Source organism: Microtus pennsylvanicus, chromosome 1 (genome assembly GCF_037038515.1).
Source record: "Microtus pennsylvanicus isolate mMicPen1 chromosome 1, mMicPen1.hap1, whole genome shotgun sequence".
In the NCBI taxonomy this organism is placed as follows: Eukaryota; Metazoa; Chordata; class Mammalia; order Rodentia; family Cricetidae; genus Microtus; species Microtus pennsylvanicus.
Window position 1 is genome coordinate 155641220 of NC_134579.1, and position 13874 is coordinate 155655093.

A 13874-nucleotide genomic window follows, 5' to 3' on the forward strand; every position below is an offset into this window, starting at 1 on the left:
TGATCAATTTGTACTACTCTCAACCTTGTGTAAAGAAGCTATTCACTATCTCCTGCGATAGATAGTGAATAATAACAGAGAATCATAACAGTCCAGAAAGTACTAAGAACATGCAACTGTGTAAAACTGGGGCAATTACCATTTCATCATGACTGAGGTTGGGTCCAACAGTCTCATTTACCTCCATGACGGTCTACTGGAAATTAATGGTAACTATATCATTTTATTTTAGATTATACAGTAAATACTTTCCAAATTTTCTTTAATAATTCATAGTGAATTCCTGCATGCCCTCAGGGATTTCTTTTACTTATTGTTTTGGTTTTTGGAGATGGGTTTCTCTGTGTATATCTAGCTTTCTTGGAATTTTCCCTCTGAAGCAGGCTGCCTTTGAACTCACACAAATCCACCCACTTATGTCTCTAGAGTTCTGGGATTGAATGCATGCACCACCACCCAGAGCCATTGGGTATTTCAGAGCTGTATGTTAGCATCATTTGTTACCATTCACTGTCCATATCTTTATAGTTTCTCACTTTTTTGCTATTTGTAATGATTGACTGTAGTATGAAGATTTTGAAAGTGAACAAAAGATAAGACTTTAATAAAGTCTTACCTTTCATGATAGTAAGATAATATTTATCTTTCAATATGAATTTGCTTTTATATTGGTAATTTGAGCACCATGTAAAGGATTTGTCACATTCAATGTGTTTGGTGGGTGAATGTCCAACAAGCAACACAACATGGGGATTATATACACTATACCTTTATACAATTTCTGAGAAGTATAACCTTTGTAATGCGCAGCCCATTAGAGGAAAACTAAATGCTTTGTCACATTTTTATGTTACTACATTTGTTCTTAGCATTTTTTTCTTTGAGACAGGATCTATGTAGTACCTGTCTTGACTCACTATGTAAACTTGGATGGCTTCATACTCACAGATATCTTCTTGTTTCTGGTCTGCTGAATGCTGGGATTAAAGACGTGCACCACCTAGTCTGGTATTATTATGAATTATTGGACGTTGGAAAAGATAAATGTATTTACTACAACTTTTCCTAGGGGCTGAAGAGATGACTTAGTGGTTAAGAGCACTGACTGCTCTTCCAAAGTACTGGGTTTCAATTCCCAACACACACATAACAGCGCTCAAATGTTTGCAACTCCAGCTTCAGAGAATCTTATGCCTTTTCTGGCCTCCACAGGCAACAGACATAACATGTTGTGCACAGAAATACTTTCAGGCAAAGCAGCCATACACATAAAAAATTTTCACAGTTACATTTGCAGAATTTTATATTAGTATAAATTCTCTGATATTTTCTAAGATTTGAATCTTCATTAAAAGCTTTTCACAATTTCTTATATTTATGTTTCTGATGTTGTTATTTGTAATCAGAGAATACTAGATAAATGTTATGCCTCATTATTTAAAATGGTATTTTTCTCATTATGAATTATCTAATATTATGTAAGAATTGAGCCATTAGTAAAAGATTTGTCACATTCCTTACAGCTGAAAGGTCTGTCTCCAATATGAACTCTCTGGTGTGTTCTAAGATATGAGGTATGGGTAAAGGACTTGTCACAATCCATACATTTGTAAAGTTTCTCTCCAGTACGAAGTTTTTGATGTCTTTTAGATTTGAAATCTGATTAAAGGATAGGTCACAGTCATTTCATTTGTAAGGTTTCTCTCCTGTATGAACTCTCTGATGTCTTTTAAAATGTGAGCAACTAGTAAAAGATTTGTCATATAAGTCATACAAGTAAGGTCTCTCTCCAGTATGAACTCTCTGATGTGTTCTAAGATGTGAGTCCTGGGTAAAGCATCTGTCACATTCCCTACATTTGTAAGGCTTCTCATCAGAATCAATTCTGTAATGCCTTTAATATGTGATAACACAATAAAATAAAGGACTTATCACATTCTTTGTATTTGTGCAATTTCTCTATTGATGCTTTCTAAAGAATAAATAGTGGGGAAAGGATCTGCCACACTCATTGCATTTGTAAGGCTTCTCTTCAGTGTGGAGTCTCTAATGGCTTTTCAAATGTGAAAGCTGGCAAAAGACCTTTCCACATTCTTGACAGCTATAGTGTTCCTCCGAAGTATGGACATTCTGATGCTTCCTCAAACAGGAATGACAGGCAAAACATTTGTCACATTCTTTCCATTGGTATCGCTTTTCTCCATATGCATGTTCTGATGGTTTTGAAGTGCAGACAACTGAAAGAATGACATTTCACATTCTCTGCATTTGTAAGCTTTCTTCCCAGTATAAGGTCTTATATGTGTTTTATGATTTGAGCAACGGGTAAAAAATCTGTAACAAATGTTGCACTTGTAGGGTTTGTTTCCAGTATCAAACCTCTGCTGTACACCGAAGCTTGAGGTGGTACTGAAATATTTCCCATATATCCCACACTTGGTTTCTCTCCAAAGAAATTTTTGTTGCAGAAAACTATATGTAGAGGTGAAAGAGTCATCATATCCCCCCTGACTCTGCTCTTTCTTTGCAGTGCATAGTCTCTGGTCTTGAATAATGTTGGAACACAAATTAAAGATTTCTCGCAGTATTTAGATTTGCAATGTTCTTCTCCAGTGTGCATGTCTATCTGAGTTTGATGAGTTAATAGAGACATCCCCGTGATTACTGTAGCTGTCATTATTAAGAGTTTTCTGTGGTTTTACTTGTTTTATAAAGTACAAATGTAGAGGGGTCATGAAGCTATTTGCCAAGGTCATTACATTGGCATGACTCCTTTTTAGTCTTCAAATGCTGGTGGACAGGAACACATTTGCAGCAGCTCTCTGAAAATCAGTAAAATTCAGATTAATAGAACTTGTTCCAACAATATACATATGATAATTGACTCTCTTCCTAAGTTCTCTCTTAAGATAGGTCAACCAGCAACTATTTAGAATAGAGCTCTCAGTGGTCAACCTTAGTCCTTCCATATTATTGTATGGACTGTCAGTAAAACAGAGTGACAGCCTTCAAAAAAAAAGAAATATATAGTTGAGGAGTAATCAATTAACTTTGTAATGGAGCTCACTGATTTTATATTTAGAATACATGTTGTGTTTTGAATATTTTTTTTTGTGAAATTAATGGAAAAGAGTCTAACCCAATCCCAGGTTCACAGAGTTTGTACTTACTAAGTAATATAGGCAATGAGGAATACTGTTCAGAAGACCCACTTCCTTTAAAGATTAAAGTCTTACTTAAAAGCACCAAAGGGTTTATCTCTTTTTTAAAAAATTAGCTTTTTCAAAAGTAATGAATGGAGGCAGAGGCAGGCGGATCTCTGTGAGTTCGAGACCAGCCTGGTCTACAAGAGCTAGTTCCAGAACAGGTTCCAAAACCACATAGAAACCCTGCCTCGAAAAAACAAATATCAAAAGTAATGAATGCAACGACAGTATCCCAGCAGACATCACAGGCTCTTGATCATTTGAGACAGAGCTGTCATGGGCAACTATTGCTTAATTCTGTCCTCCACTGTCTGAGCTCCATACACTGCTCTGTTTCGTAACTTTCCTCACAGGGTTATTCTCAGGTCCACTCTGTGTACAGACTCCTGAAACTATTTCCCTGAAAAGGGTTTTCCTCACATGGTTATTCTCAGGTCCACTCTGTGTACCGATTCCTGAGATTATTTCCCTGCAGGGGGTCTGTTTATTCTCCAATGGGAATAAAATGAAGGATGTAATATAAAGGTGTTCATACATGGAAAGCAATTACAGAATAATCCTACATCATTCAAATTATAATTTGTAAATAGTTAGGTATTAAAGTCAGAATAATTCAGATGTGATAGGCACAATGCTTCATCATTTTTTCTTCTGGACCTGATTTCCTTTTATATTTCTGGCTGTCCTTGAACTCACTCTCTAAACAAGACTCAGCTCGAATTCAGAGATCTACCTGCTTTTGCTTACTGAGTACTGGGATCAAAGGAGTGTAACACTAAAGCCAGGCTGGCACAGCATATTCTAACAATGACACCAGCCAGGATGCATCCTGGGATCAGGACACTATGCTAAATTAAATGATCAGGAATTCTTTCAAATGGAAAAGATTATTGCAAAACCATTCTCATGTCTTCTTTTCTCTTTCACTTGGAGCTTTCACTGTGGTCTTGCTCATTCACTGTTGAAGGAGGCTGTTTGTTCATTTTCTGGCTGCCCTGACTCCCAAATTAATCACACAGAAACTGTATTAGTGCAATCACATCTTGGCCTATTAGCTCTAGCTTCTTATTGGCTAACTTTTACATCTTAATTTATCTGTGTATCGCCACGTGGCTGTGGTTTGTGGCAAAATTCTGGCTTGTCTGTTCCTGGTGGTGGCTACAATGCACTATCCCATCATGGTTGTGGCCACCCTTTCCTCTTTCCTGGGATATCTAGTCTCTAGCCACATTCTAGGACAATCTCATTTGTTCTGGACAAATGACCAGGCCTACCTTACATATAATAATTCATATATTCTGTGCGGTTGCCCATGATCCATGAATAAAGAATAAAGAAGTCTGGGGCTGGATTGATAGCTCGGGGTTTAAGAGTACTGACTGCTCTTCCTGAGGACCTAGGTTTAATTTCCAGTCCAAGAGGAAATTCAGATCTACAACTTCAGATCCAGGTGATATAACACCTTCACACAGATGTACTTGCAGGCAAAATACCAATGCATATAAAATAAAACAAAAAGAATACCAAAGTCTAACACAGTGCTGTGCATGATACATGAAGAGAACAAAGTAGAGGGATCTAGGAATAATTGGCCAATTGCTATTTCCTATCAGAATCTCATCATATTTAGGGAGAGTTTTCAGTTTGCATATTTCAAGTTTTTCTCACAATTAAAATGATGTCAAATTTAATTATAAACATGGAGCTTTAAGATATGGGTAGAGCAAGCAACAAAACAGGTGACCTACCATATTTCCTGGCTGCAAGACATGCTAGGGCAATGGCTGAACAGAAATTGTGGGAGTAGTCAACAAATGTCTGATTTTACTAAAGGCTCAGTCCACAAGACGGAACCCATAGCTAACACTGCTTGGGTAACCAAGGACCAGAGACCTAGGGGAAAACAAAATCTACTGGTGTATAGGGGGAAAAGTATCAATAAAATGACTCCTAATGATATTCTACTATATTCATGTATCAATGCCTTATTCAGTCGTCATCATAGAAGCTTCCCCCAGCAGCAGATGGAAAAGATGCAGAGATACACAACCAGACAGTCTGGAGAGAGAGAGTCTACATGAGATGTCTTCATCAAATCCTTCCCCTGAGAGCTGAGGGAACCATTCAGAAGAGGAAGTAAAAGGAGTTTAAGAGCCAGAGGGGATGGAGGACAACAGAAGAACAAGGCCCTCTGAACCAACTAGCCAAGTGCAAGTGAATTCACAGAGACAGAAGCAGCAGGCCTACATGGGTATGCACCAGACCCTCTGCATATGTATTATAGCTTTAAGTCTTATCATGGGACTCCTGAGTGTGAAAATTTGAATGGATCTCTGATGCTTGTACCTATTCCTAGTATTCTTTTCCTTTTCTTGGGTTACTTTGTCCAAATTCAACGTGATGGTTTTTGCATTATCTTATTGATGTGGGGTGTCCTTTTGTATATGTGTTGCATAAGATTAAGACAGACATAGTTTTCCTTAGGTATGATAAAAATAAATTAGATATGAAATGTTCCAGATACAAATAATAGACTATTATAAATGTAATTCGTGCTTAATACATGTTTTGTTATATGTAATTTTACTATATAAAGTTAAAACATTTCTTTTTAATTAGACAAAAAAGGGGAGATGATGTGGGGTACCCGTCTTTATATGTGTTATTGGTTAATGAATAAAGCTGTTTGGGCTAATGGCTTATCAGAGTAAATCCAGGCAATAAATAAGAACAGAGATAGAGAGTAGGCAGAGTCAGGGAAACACCATAGCTGCTGAAGGAGAAAGATGCTGGAAAACCTTACTGGTCTGGGCAGCCGGAAAAAACAATCAGTCTTCACCTACATCTTATTACATTTACTTTATGATCTGTTTGTTATCTCTAAGAAACTTGTTCTTTTCTAATGAGAGAAAGAAATGGAGTGGATTTCGAGGGGAAAGGATATGGAGGGGAACTGGGAGAAGTAGAGGGAGGGAAAAGTACAACCAGGATATACTGTATGAGAAAAGAATTTGTTTTCAATGTGAAGAAATAAAAGAAAAAAGTTATGGTGGAAATTTTATACATTGCTGAGTTTCTGAATTCATATTGTAACCAAAATGAAGAATGCAGGACACTTATAAATTTTAAAAAATGTAGAGAAAAACCACATTCCATGAAAAAGTTCCTACTACCAAGCATTTCCTAGTCTCCTGTTCTTTCCAAGACAGATTAACAGAGAACTCACAATCTGTGAAGTTAATACATACGAAGGATAAGTTCTAGAATCAAAATATATTCACCCACAGAGATCAGATTATTGTAATTCTCCAACATCACATCAATGTACAAAGTCCTCTGAGCTGAATCCAGGCATTCCTACTTTTTTTTTTGAGAAGTTCACAGTCACATCCCTGAATGTCAACAGACCTTGAAATAAAAACGTACATTTTGACCAAGTAGTATAAGGAAGAGTGTTTTCCTGGATATAAGGAGACATATGGATATCAGGGATGTAGATATGAATGAAGACAAGTAATCAAAAAGATTATTTCTAATGTAGTCACACATTATTATAAATTTTCTAAATCTGTAAAAACAGCATGACACAATAGTGTCACAAGCATATACATGAAAAAGACATAAATTTAAGTTCTAGATACAGTTATTGATCTACTAAGGATGCTGTGTTCATATCCCACAGGACAACAGGATACATGCACCAGAAGGAAAATTCATGATGAGGAAATATGATTTTAAATTCTGCACCTGTAAATCATGCTAAAGACTGATACTGAATCAATTCTGTGTGTATTGGGGCCTTACATGACTCTATTATAATAGGCTCAGTTGGGATGTTTAAACTTTAGGTCAAATGATACAACATTAAAGGAAGAAGGGAGTAGCTATGAAAGCAAAATTCATGACTTGCATTACAGGCAAAGAGTTTTGTTTTTTCCACAGTAAGAAGAAGTGTAACAACATTGAAAACTGGTTATTTTAACATTAACATAAAATCATGTTGTTTGTAGAGTTAATTTTATAAGAATATTTGAGTCACTACCAAACAGATTTAAAATCCACACTAGCTATATTTGGTGCAATCTAAAATTGTCCTAACAATAGGCATAAGGCAATGTAGAAAAATAACAATTTTAGAAGTTTTGAAGAAAATTTCAATGCCACAGAGTTATAAAAATTGAGGGAAGTCCAAAACAAATTAAATAATATTGAAATTACAACTAAGCATATACACATAAGTATCATAACTTGGATGCATTCATGTTAATAAATGAATATATTAAATTGTGTGAGAATTATAGTAACTTTCACTGCTTTTCAAATATAATAGATCACAGAAGAATGGCTCGGGAGAAGCTATGACCTATTGAGTCTGAATTTTGTAGTTTTCAGTGTGTCCCTTTTTAATACTTATGCTGTATTATTGTCTAACAGATTTTAGGTTAGTAGTGTTCATAATTCTTTTAGTTCTCTGGAAATGGAAAATGCTGACATATTTGTCTGAGTCAGGATAGCAATGCAAACCTGCAGGCCAAGAGTCCATTTCCCAAATCTCCATTTTAAAACACTACAACTTCTGGGTAGGGAAATAGAGCCATGACTCTCCCAGAAACCGACTAGAACAAAGCAATCATGAAGACTGCTCTTTCTGCATCAAATGTGATGGGTTATGCACATCAATCAGTCAATACCCCAAGACACTTTTACTTATGCTTCCCACTTAATACAATATAATGAGTCTCTGCTAAAAAGGGCTGCACCATGGGATCCTGTTTGAGGGGTTGAGGGGGTGGGGTGAGGAGGAGAAATAAAAAAATACTGATCTCTATGGTTTGGGAAGTTACCATTGAACATCCTAACCGAGTTAGTGGTGTGAGTAGCAATTCTCCTGAGAGAAGCAGATATCAGGTATCAACAAACAAACACATCATCACTGTTGTGACATTAAACACCAAGGTGAAATATGAGCAGATTCCAATCTGAATCTACACTCAAAAACATCATTTTCATGGTACAATCAAGTCACAAGTGCCAGCCATGTTCTGCCCCTTACAGTGTACTTATAATATAAGGAACACAGTATCAGGGATCAAGGATAAGTCTTTTATAATTCCACACATATCTAAGATGCTGTGGCAACTGGTCTATATATTTCTTTTTTTTATTTTATTTATTTTATTTTTTCTTGAGAAAAGGAAAAAAAAGTATCCGTGGTCTATATATTTCAACATACATTTTTTTTAAATGCTCAAAAGACTCAACATCCTACTCCACAGACACTTGCTCAGCCATGTTTATTGCTGCTCTACTCACAATAGCTACAAAAGGGAAACAATCTAAATGTCCTTCAACTGACAAATGGATAGTGAAAATATGGTACACATATGCTATGGAATATTATTCATCTGTAAAGAAAATTGAAACCATGGGCTTTACCATTTAGCTAAAGGATGGATGTAGAAAAGGGAATATTGAGTAAGGTAACCCAGACCCAGAAAGGCAAACAGTGCATGTTCTCTCATAGAAAGTTCCAAATCTTCAGATGTGAGTATGAAACGTAGAGTAACTGCAGAATTCAAAAAAGTAAAAAAAAAAAAAAAAAGAAACCACTGTGGGGTATGGGGAGGTAATAAAGAAAAGAAAATAATGAACAAGTGATTTTTAAGGGGGCAAAGAAAAAATAGCAAGGGATTTACTTATGGAGAAGGGACAGATATAAACACAGAAGCAGGGTAAAAATAACAGTCTGAAACAGTCATGAGGAATCCATCTATTCTTTGACTATTATCCATCAACCAAACATGCCTATCACAACATATAAATCTGTATATGCATATACATTTAAAGTGTAAATTAAAATTTCTCAGCTGAAGCCAACCATTAGAGAATTCTTGCCACAATAATAATGTTCCTCACAATAGCCATACATTTTCTAACAAAACAACCAACATTAGGTGTAAGAATCTGCTTTGAAACTGTTGGTCACAACTGTTCATGAAACTACCAAAACATTCTAGGCTATTGCTGTTACCAAGTGTTGTCACCTACAGGCAAAAGGTGAGTCCCTGTTGTTGAAAAATCCATGTGTGTCAGACTCAAAACACAGAAGACTCCAGATGGAACAACCCTAAGAGAGACATAGGTGGATCTAATTTTCATAGGAAGTAGAAAAAGACAAGATCTCATAAATAAACCGGGAGCATGGGGATCATGGGAGAAGGCAGAAGGGGAGGGGAGAAGGGAGAGGAGCAAAGAAAAATATATAGCTCAATAAAAACAATAAAAATGTGATACATATCTACAAAGATATATTACTCAGCTGTAGATGAAATGAAAGTGTGAAGTCTGGATCAATCTTTGATCGCCAAAACTATCATTATAAGAATAATCTTCTAGAATAATTGAAATTATCTGTTGGTACTTGCAAACTCGATTCTCTTTTTTATGGTGGAAGGACAGAGCCTTCAAACCGACAAACATCCATGCTAACTTTCATGTTAAATCTGTTCTTTCTTCAAGAGAGTGTCATATAGAACTTAGCATTCCTGTAGAACTTGAAAGGAAAGCCTGTAATATTAATTGAATCTGAAACTGTTTTTGGGGTTTTGTTGGTGGTGGTTTTGTTTGCGAGTTCCACAGGTTTGGTTTTAAACATAAACATTTAAAAGTAAACTTTTCTCCAGCATTAATTTTCCATCTGAGACATATGCACCTGTGATCTCCAAAGTGAGGTCTAGGGCAGTCAGAGCTGCATGGGTAGACCCTGACTTTTGTTGTTGTTGTTGTTGCTGCTGCTGCTGCTGCATAATTGATGCTATCCCTTTATTTTTTTTAAAAAAGTAAAACCAAAAGAAAATATGTTTTTTTTCATTTTACATATCAATCCCAGTTCCCACTCCCCCTTCTCCTCCCATTCCCTCTACCTTTCCCCCACCTCACCCTTCCCTAACCACTTCTCAGAGAGGGTAAAGCACATTGCTTTGATGAAGAACCAAGGCCCTCCCTACTATATCTAGGCTGAGCAAGGTATCCACTCAAAGGTGATAGGTTTCAAAAGCTAGTACAAACAGTAGAGATAAATTATGGTCCCACTGCCAGTGGACTTGGAGTCTGCCCCAGTCATACAACTGTCACCCACATTCAGAGGGCCTAATTTGGTTCCTTTCTGGATCCTTCGCTGCCCAGCTATAGATGATAAGTTCCCATTTGCTCAGCTAAGCTCTTTGAGTGGGTATCTTCATCATGGTCTTGACCTCTCTGCTCATATTCTCATTCCTCCCACTATTTGATTGGACTTTGGGAGCTCATCCCAGTGTTCATGGTGGATCTTTACCTCTGAGTCCATCAGTTGCTGGATGAAGGTTCTATGGTGACATTTAAGATAATCATCAATCTGACTACAGGTCAAGGTCAATTTAGGCACCCTCTCACTACTGTTTAGGGTCTTAGCTAGGGTCATCCTTGTGGGTTCCAGGAGTGGGAGACAAAAACAGAAAATTAAGAAAAAAAAAGAAAAGGAAAGGAAAAGGAAAAGGAAAAAAATAAATGTGGCTTCTTGTGCTGAGATCTTAATGTTGCAACTTAGGACCTAAAAAGTCACAGTATGCTATCTGAAGGTATCAGATTAAAAAGGCCCCAACTGGCCATGCCCTGCTAGGGACCTGGAGGATGTAGAGCCTGTTTGTTTGTTTGTTTGTTTGTTTGTTTGTTTGTTTGTTTGAGACAAGCGTTCTCTGTGTAGCCCTGAATTTCCTGACACTCACTTTGTAGAGCAGGCTGGCCTTGAACTAAGAGAGTGAGTTCCCAAGTGGTGAAATTAAAGGCCTGTGCCGCCACCACCCACACCTAGAGGTTTTAATACGTACATGTTGGCACTTTCAGCTGCTGTTGACCATGCTCTGTTCGATCCATTTGCTCATTTATAATTACATTATCATTTGCTTCCTTTGTAATTTTTTGATTCTGGATTTTTATCCATTGCAGTATAAAAAAATAGCTAATAAATATATCTGCTGTGTAGGGTGGCTCTTCATTCTTTTAATTATTAACTTTTCTCTGCATTTTAAAAAATATTACACAATACTATTTGACTATTACTGTTGCCCCTTCGTGCTACTCTGAAGGATTCACTGTTTCAGATCATACATGAAAGTCTGTGATTCCTTGCATGGTAGGAGAATCTAGGTTCTTATTTTCATATGTGCATAGATTCTTTTCCCAATACTACTGTTTGAAGAGGCTATCTGGTCTACAACATGTGTTTGTGGTATTTTGATGACATTCACATGGTCATTGCTATCAGGCAAGTTCTGAACCTGCTGCTCTGATCTGGAATCACACTGGGATAGCTTGAACATTATAACATTTTCCTGGGTTTCCCCTGTGCACAGGGAATTTGTATCAATATAAATTCTAGATTTCTTTTTACTGTCAACAGTTGATCCTACAGAGAAGGTCCTGAAGTTCAGAAATGAACAACTAAATAGGTTCAGGAAGTCCCCAAAACTCCAAGATTCACTAGTGCCTTCCTTCCTCAGCATATATAATCAGTAATGATTGCTAACACTTACAGACAGCCGAACCGCAGAGGTGTTCAGATCAGCCTTAAAGCAGACACTAGGCAAGTTGCCTGGACCAGACAATGTAGTACAGAGGAGCGGCGGGCTGTGTCCCGCTGCTTGGCTAGCTTAGCCCTGAAATAATTACACTGAGACTGTATTCATTTAAACACTGCCTGGCCCATTATCTCTAGCCTGTTATTGGCTAATTCTCACGTCTTGATTAAGCCATCTCCATTAATGTGTATTGCCACTTGACTGGGGCTTACCAGCATGAGTCTAACCAGCGTCCATCTTAGGCAGAAGAATCATGGCATCTGCCACACTTCCCTTCTTCCCAGCATTCTGTTCTGTCTACTCTGCCCACCTAAGAGCTGCCCTATTAAAAGGCCAAGGCAGCTTCTTTATTCAACCAATGAAATCAACACAAATACAGAAGGACCTCCTACACCATTTCCCTTTTCTGTTTTTAAAAAAAGAAAGGTTTTCACTTTAACATAGTAATACATATAACAAAACAGTTATCAAGCAAAAATTACAGTTAAATATTTTTATCTATTTTATCTTTTATCATAACTAAGAAAAACTATAACTATCCATTCTTCAACTCCATCAAAGACTCCAGAAGAATATAATATTACCTGAGTAAACAAGAAGTAAGCAACTTCCAAAACTCTAGAACTGACAGAGATATCTCGCTGCCTGTACAGTCACCCAAAGTTCTTCTGTACCATTGGGGCATCTATCTACGGCCTTCAGGCCCATAGTTTCCAGCAGACATTTTCATGAAGCAGGAAATTTTAAAGACAGTTCAGTCACTTTCTTTTGTATCCTGTAGAATGTCCTGCAGACTCTTTCATGAAGCAGGAACCCCGAAGGACCATCTCACCTTTAGGCAAGTTCAGCAGTCCTTTCTCTGTGGGTTCTTCATGTCCAGTTTATGCAGCAGTCTAGGCAAGAGCAGTTTCTTGCCCAAATGGCTAGCAAACTCCATAAGGAGCCTCATCGATGCCCATCTTCCTCTTGAAGTAGCTGGTGCTGCCAGGAGCAGATGTGTCGCATTGTCATAAAAAGTCCTAAGTTATTAAAATATTTTAAAGGCCATATTCTGTAGTCTTTGAAAGATATGAAGAATGCCTATCTAACGGAAATATATATATATATATATATCTAGAAAATCTAACTAACATTACTACAAGCTTGACTATTATCGATGATTATCCATTAACAGCCTATATTTCCTAATTATACATTACATTTTTAAATGGACTACACAATCACAATACCTTAATCAAGAGCAGAAATACATATGCATATAACAAGATTGACCTTAAATTTATATCAATAAACCAAGATTTATACCCATGCAAATTGTTTATATCTATATCATACCCCCCTTTAAATGTAAAAGAACATTTCTAAACAACATTTGGGAATATGGGTGCAGTTATTTCTCTCCAAACTGCTTTGTGCTGTATGGGGGGCACCGTTAATCAGGTCTTTCATGGTGTATCCTGTTTGCTAGGTTCCTCTCCGTCAGCAGTCAAGCAAAGTAATTTTTGAGGGTGTTCACAGCAACCTTTCAGGAGGGTATAGTCTATCATACCATATTGGTCTAGAAACAATCCACAGGGTCTCATCTTCTGTGAAAACAAAAGAAGAACCTTTTCTCCAAAGTATCATATCCTTAGACCTAAATTTTGAAGTCAAGATATCTTTAGAAAATATATGCTGGTTTAGCTTAGCAGACAACACAATTAAACATCTCTCTATATTTAGCTCCTTCACAGTCAAAAAATTGAAAGAAAATACAATAATATACAGAATCCAGGCTCTCTGTGAATTTTCCATTTTTTAACGTTGCTTATTTTTCTTGATGACTTTACTCTGTCTCTTTAAAGACTTTACTCTTTTTTTAGGCATTAACTTTATATTATGACTTTTTAATTCTCTTTTTCTTCTCTCTCCCAAGCCTACGTATGTCTATTAAATACTATGACCTATTTAGAAGTCTTCTAAGTCTGAATCTGTCCTATTGCATTGTCTTTAATTCTCTACTGTCTTGGAGAGCTTTTAAAAGGTTAAGCTCTCAAGAATCTAAGCTGTTGTG

The 13874-nt window shown here is 36.9% G+C and overlaps 1 pseudogene; it reads right to left on the reverse strand.

Moving 5' to 3' along the window:
- Positions 1–1474: 1474 nt before the first annotated feature.
- LOC142859380 (uncharacterized) lies at positions 1475–10012 on the reverse strand (annotated as a pseudogene).
- Between the last annotated feature and the right edge of the window lie 3862 nt (positions 10013–13874).